This window comes from Bombina bombina, chromosome 6 (genome assembly GCF_027579735.1).
Source record: "Bombina bombina isolate aBomBom1 chromosome 6, aBomBom1.pri, whole genome shotgun sequence".
NCBI classification, from domain to species: Eukaryota; Metazoa; Chordata; class Amphibia; order Anura; family Bombinatoridae; genus Bombina; species Bombina bombina.
Genome location: NC_069504.1, coordinates 1,104,003,808 through 1,104,010,841, shown reverse-complemented (window position 1 = coordinate 1,104,010,841; position 7,034 = coordinate 1,104,003,808). Strand labels below are relative to the sequence as shown.

At 42.7% G+C, this 7,034-nt stretch overlaps 1 pseudogene; it reads right to left on the bottom strand.

Annotated features, from left to right (window-relative positions):
- Positions 1-2,997: 2,997 nt before the first annotated feature.
- LOC128665221 (uncharacterized) lies at positions 2,998-3,116 on the bottom strand (annotated as a pseudogene).
- Between the last annotated feature and the right edge of the window lie 3,918 nt (positions 3,117-7,034).

Genomic DNA, 7,034 nt, shown 5'->3' with positions numbered 1-7,034 from the left:
GGAAACTGTACCTCATAGAAAAAATAGAATTTTGCCATGGGCGGCGGAAGGCAGTCAGCTTGGCCTAAACGCGTTGCAAATAACGTTTTTTTATACTTCATGACTGAAAGTTCCCTTTATTTATAGCATTGGTAAATCAAAGCATTTCAATTTTAAAAAATAAAAAACAATTTCACTGTGGTGCTAAGGATTTGGACGTGTGACTTAAAAAACTTGTATGCTATACGTGCAAGGCTCATATTGCTCCATTTTGGAGCAGAGTCAAGCAGTGGAAAAACAAGAGTTGATAAAATATATTTATTTTTATGTTGTATACAAATTTGCGAGACATGGATACACTCTCAGATACTGCACCAAAGATCAACTGTTACTGAATTAAAGGAACAGTAAACATCAAACATTTTTGTATTGATATTAAAGGGATATGATACCCCCAATTTTTATTACATCCCTTTAAGCAGTCAGTTTATAAATCAGTTGAAACAATATTTTTTTCTTATATAGCTGCCCTTTCACTTATAGAGCTTGAACTCCTGTATCTATTAGTGACCTTGTTCAATATTTAGGTGTAGATTAAAAAACATAACATGCTTACCTGATAAATTTATTTATTTCTGGATATGGCGAGTCCACGGAATCATCAATTACTAGTGGGAATATCACTCCTGGCCAGCAGGAGGGGGCAAAGGGCACCTTTGCAAAGCTGCTATATATGTCACTTCCCTTACCCATACCCTCCAGTCATTCAGCCAAAGGGAAAATTAAGATAACATAAAGGTGTAGAGGTGCCTGAGGTTTTAGTTAAAAATAACTGTCTTAAAATAAATGGTGGGCCGTGGACTCACCATATCTGGAAATAAATAAATTATGTTTTCTTTCCTAAGATATGGTGAGTCCACGGAATCATCAGTTACTAGTGGGAACCAATACCCAAGCTAGAGGACACAGATGATTAGGGAGGGACAAGACAGGTAACCTAAACAGAAGGCACCACTGCATGAAGAACCTTTCTCCCAAAAGAAGCCTCAGCTAAGACAAAAATATCAAATTTGGAAAAAGTATGCAGAGAGGACCAAGTTGCAGCCTTGCAAATCTATTCTACATAAACTTCCTTCTTGAAAGCCCAAGAAGAAGTGACAGCCCTAGTGAAATGAGCTGAAATTCTCTGAGGAGGCTGCTGTCCAGCAGTCTCATAAACCAAGCGCATTAAACTACTCAACCAAAGAGAAAGAGAAGAAGCTGAAGCTTTCTGACCTTTATGTTTCCCAGAGAAACAAACAGCAAACTGGCGACAATCCTTAGTCGCCTGTAGATAGAAAATAAAAGCACGCACAACATCAGAGTTGTGCAACAAATGTTCCTTATGAGAAGAAAGATAAGGACACAGAGAAGGAACAACAATTTTCTGATTAATATATCTATCCAAAACCACTTAGGAAGAAAACCTAACTAATACGAATAACCGCATTAACTGCATGAAAGATAAGATAAGGCGGATCACACTGCAAAACTGAGAGCTGCGAGTCTCTCCAAGCAGAAAAGATGGCAATGAGAAACAAAACCTTCCAAAATATCAATTTAATATCTATGGAAAGTAAAGGCTCAAACAGCGCCTACTGCAAAACTTTAAGAACAAGGGCAAAACCCTAAGGGGGAGCAACCGACTTAAACACAGGCCTGATGTAGACCAGTGCCTGACAAAAAGATTGCACATCTGGCACGTCCACCAGATGCTTATGTAGCAAAAAAGACAATGCAGAAAACTGACCCTTCAGGGTACTGACTGACAAATCCTTCTCCAGACCACCCTGGAGAAAGGATAAAAAAATCAGAAAACCCCTCACTTAGACAAAACTAAGTGTCCAATCTTCAAGCAGTCAGCTTAAGAGATTTAGATGAAGGAAAAGACCAAGAATCAGAAGTCCTTCCTCAGAGGTAGTCTCCAAGGTGGAGAGACAACATTTCCACTAGGTCTGCATACCAGATCCTGCGAGGCCACACAGGGGCTAATAAAATCACCTTCGCTCTCACCTGAAAATACGAGTAATGACTTGAGAGAACAAACAGAGGAAAAAGGTATGCAAGACTGAAAAACAAGAAAAACGTCAGAACATCTATCAGGACGGTCTGCAGATCACATGACCATAAACCGTACCTTTGAAACTTGGCGTTCTGTTGAAATGCCCACAGAAGCCAACTCCTGAAACCTCCCATGTGAGGGTCTACCTAGAGAACACTTCCGGATGGAAATGCTCACTCCCGGGATGAATTATCAGTCTGTTTAGAAGTTCGACTCCCAATTGTCCACCCCTGGAAAGTGGATGACCGACAGCAAATGTGAGCTTCCTCCCACTGAACAATCCAAGTCACCTCCTACATGGCTAAGAAACCCCTAGTTCCTCCCTAATGGTTGATATAAACCCTTGAAGTGATATTGTCTGACTGAAACCAAGCTAGGGACGACTGAGGTCAAGTCATCAGAGCATTGCGAATTGCTCTCAACTCCAAGATGTTTAAAGAGGAGAGCAGACACTTCTGAGTCCATAATCCTTAAACAAGACCCAGACAGCTTACCAGCCCAGCAGGTTGGCATCCGTGGTCACATCACCCAGGAATATCTCCAGAAGCACGCACCCAAAGATAGATACTCCTGAAAAAATACTACGGAAGAAAGTCTGTTGTCATCTGATCTAAATCTATCCTTTAAGACAGATCCAAAAGTTCTCCATGTCATGAAAAATAGCAAAAGGAATGATGTCCATGGAATACCATCAGACCAATTCCCTCCATACACAGGGTCACAGAAAAGTGAAGAAATATCAACTGCCGCTAAATCCAAACTCCCAACCTCCTGGTTGCAAGATGGCTAAGCTATCCACTGGCCACTAGAGCTTACTTTTGGCTGGATAGAAAACTGCAGAGTGGGGAAAAGGAATAAATCCTTGATTTTCTGACCTCTGAAAGACATCTCCTAGATAAAGAATCAAATAAAGTCCAAGCATACCGCACCTGGTGTTCCCAGGCGGTCTCCCATCCAGGTACTGACCAGACCTGACCCTGCATAACTTCCGAGATCAAACAAAATTGGGTGCATTCAGGGTATTGTGGCGGTATTCCCAAATAAATTACCCTTGTGGATAGAACAAGGGAACTCTTCTCCAGATTTATTTCCCATCCCCGAAAAAGAAGATTTGACAAGATCTCTTAAAAGAGAGTTAGCTCAAAGTCAGGATGATACCTGAACTATATATTGTCCAGAAAAACACACTTGCAATATCCCAAGACCTAAAGGTCTGACTGGGATGGAGCAAACTAAGAAAACTAGAGAAGATTCTGATTAAGGAAACAATAAATCTCTCAGGTTCGTTATGAACAGGCCCACTAGAACCAAAGGAGAAAGGATACTACTTTGAAGACAGAATCTGAAATATATGAGGTAAATACCTATATCCCGTTCCCAAACTGGGACTGGAACTGTCACTCCCAGAGATGAAGACCCTGAATCTAGTTCAAGGAATGCCTCTCATCCAACTTGGATTGCAGATACTCTAGAAAGAGAAATCTGACCCTGGGAAGAAAACTTAGATTGGACTCGAAAAGGCATGACCCAAACAAAGTCTCATCCTTAAAAGGAGACACTAGAAGCTTGTATTTGGAGAAAACAGAAAGAATTGAATCTGCAAATGTAGAACTATAAAGCCTAGGCTGTACCACTAAATCACACGTAGGCTTCTCAGCTGACCATAGATTTCAGTCACAATGCCCAGCGGCTAGTACAGCAAGTCTAATAAGACAAGACCTCCAGCTTCTTACCTATGTCAGAAAGAAAACTAGATTATCTCCACAGAGATCTAAGTTCTCTCATTAAAATTAGAAAGTTCCCTTCTACTAAAGACACCGTGCATTTCAAGAGAAATAGCGACAGGAAATCCTAAAAGGACGTGAGACAGGGAGAAATATCCCCAGATTCTCTATAACAATCCTGTGAACATCTCACAGCACATCTAGAACCCTTCCAGAAAGGAAAGAAAAAACATAATTTATGCTTACCTGATAAATTCCTTTCTTCTGTTGTGTGATCAGTCCACGGGTCATCATTACTTCTGGGATATAACTCCTCCCCAACAGGAAATGCAAGAGGATTCACCCAGCAGAGCTGCATATAGCTCCTCCCCTCTACGTCAGTCCCAGTCATTCGACCAAGAATCAACGAGAAAGGAGTAACCAAGGGTGAAGTGGTGACTGGAGTATAATTTAAAAAATATTTACCTGCCTTAAAACAGGGCGGGCCGTGGACTGATCACACAACAGAAGAAAGGAATTTATCAGGTAAGCATAAATTATGTTTTCTTCTGTTATGTGTGATCAGTCCACGGGTCATCATTACTTCTGGGATACCAATACCAAAGCAAAAGTACACGGATGACGGGAGGGATAGGCAGGCTCATTATACAGAAGGAACCACTGCCTGAAGAACCTTTCTCCCAAAAATAGCCTCCGAAGAAGCAAAAGTGTCAAATTTGTAAAATTTGGAAAAAGTATGAAGCGAAGACCAAGTTGCAGCCTTGCAAATCTGTTCAACAGAGGCCTCATTCTTAAAGGCCCAAGTGGAAGCCACAGCTCTAGTGGAGTGGGCTGTAATTCTTTCAGGAGGCTGCTGTCCAGCAGTCTCATAGGCTAAACGTATTATGCTACGAAGCCAAAAAGAGAGAGAGGTAGCAGAAGCTTTTTGACCTCTCCTCTGTCCAGAATAAACGACAAACAGGGAAGAAGTTTGGCGAAAATCTTTAGTTGCCTGCAAGTAGAACTTGAGGGCACGAACTACATCCAGATTGTGTAGAAGACGTTCCTTCTTTGAAGAAGGATTTGGACACAGGGATGGAACAACAATCTCTTGATTGATGTTCCTGTTAGTGACTACCTTAGGTAAGAACCCAGGTTTAGTACGCAGAACTACCTTGTCTGAGTGAAAAATCAGATAAGGGGAATCACAATGTAAGGCTGATAACTCAGAAACTCTTCGAGCCGAGGAAATAGCCATTAAAAACAGAACTTTCCAAGATAACAATTTTATATCAATGGAATGAAGGGGTTCAAACGGAACACCCTGTAAAACGTTAAGAACTAAGTTTAAACTCCATGGCGGAGCAACAGCCTTAAACACAGGCTTGATCCTAGCTAGAGCCTGACAAAAGGCCTGGACGTCTGGATCTTCTGACAGACGCCTGTGTAACAAGATGGACAGAGCTGAAATCTGTCCCTTTAATGAGCTAGCTGATAAACCCTTTTCTAAGCCTTCTTGTAGAAAAGACAATATCCTAGCGATCCTAACCTTACTCCAGGAGTAACCTTTGGATTCGCACCAGTATAGATATTTCCGCCATATTTTATGGTAAATCCTTCTGGTAACAGGCTTCCTAGCCTGAATCAGGGTATCAATAACCGACTCAGAAAAACCACGTTTTGATAAAATCAAGCGTTCAATTTCCAAGCAGTCAGCTTCAGAGAAGTTAGATTTTGATGTTTGAATGGACCCTGTATCAGAAGGTCCTGTCTTAGAGGTAGAGACCAAGGCGGACAGGATGACATGTCCACTAGATCTGCATACCAAGTCCTGCGTGGCCATGCAGGTGCTATTAGAATTACTGATGCTCTCTCCTGTTTGATTTTGGCAATCAATTGAGGAAGCAGCGGGAAGGGTGGAAACACATAAGCCATCCCGAAGTTCCAAGGTGCTGTCAAAGCATCTATCAGAACTGCTTCCGGATCCCTGGATCTGGACCCGTAGCGAGGAAGTTTGGCGTTCTGGCGAGACGCCATGAGATCTATCTCTGGTTTGCCCCAACGTCGAAGTATTTGGGCAAAGACCTCCGGATGAAGTTCCCACTCCCCCGGATGAAAAGTCTGGCGACTCAAGAAATCCGCCTCCCAGTTCTCCACTCCCGGGATGTGGATTGCTGACAGGTGGCAAGAGTGAGACTCTGCCCAGCGAATTATCTTTGATACTTCCATCATTGCTAGGGAGCTTCTTGTCCCTCCCTGATGGTTGATGTAAGCTACAGTCGTGATGTTGTCCGACTGAAACCTGATGAACCCCCGAGTTGTTAACTGGGGCCAAGCCAGAAGGGCATTGAGAACCGCTCTCAATTCCAGAATGTTTATTGGCAGGAGACTCTCCTCCTGATTCCATAGTCCCTGAGCCTTCAGAGAATTCCAGACAGCGCCCCAACCTAGTAGGCTGGCGTCTGTTGTTACAATTGTCCAGTCTGGCCTGCTGAATGGCATCCCCCTGGACAGGTGTGGCCGATAAAGCCACCATAGAAGAGAATTTCTGGTCTCTTGATTTAGATTCAGAGTAGGGGACAAATCTGAGTAATCCCCATTCCACTGACTTAGCATGCATAATTGCAGCGGTCTGAGATGTAGGCGTGCAAAAGGTACTATGTCCATTGCCGCTACCATTAAGCCGATCACCTCCATGCATTGAGCTACTGACGGGTGTTGAATGGAATGAAGGACACGGCATGCGTTTTGAAGCTTTGTTAACCTGTCTTCTGTCAGGTAAATCTTCATTTCTACAGAATCTATAAGAGTCCCCAAGAATGGAACTCTTGTGAGAGGAAAGAGAGAACTCTTCTTTTCGTTCACTTTCCATCCATGCGACCTTAGAAATGCCAGAACTAACTCTGTATGAGACTTGGCAGTTTGAAAGCTTGAAGCTTGTATTAGAATGTCGTCTAGGTACGGAGCTACCGAAATCCCTCGCGGTCTTAGTACCGCCAGAAGGGCACCCAGAACCTTTGTGAAGATTCTTGGAGCCGTAGCCAATCCGAATGGAAGAGCTACAAACTGGTAGTGCCTGTCTAAGAAGGCAAACCTTAGGTACCGGTGATGATCTTTGTGGATCGGAATGTGAAGGTAAGCATCCTTTAAATCCACAGTGGTCATGTACTGACCCTCTTGGATCATGGGTAAAATTGTCCGAATAGTTTCCATTTTGAACGATGGAACTCTTAGGAATTTGTTTAGAATCT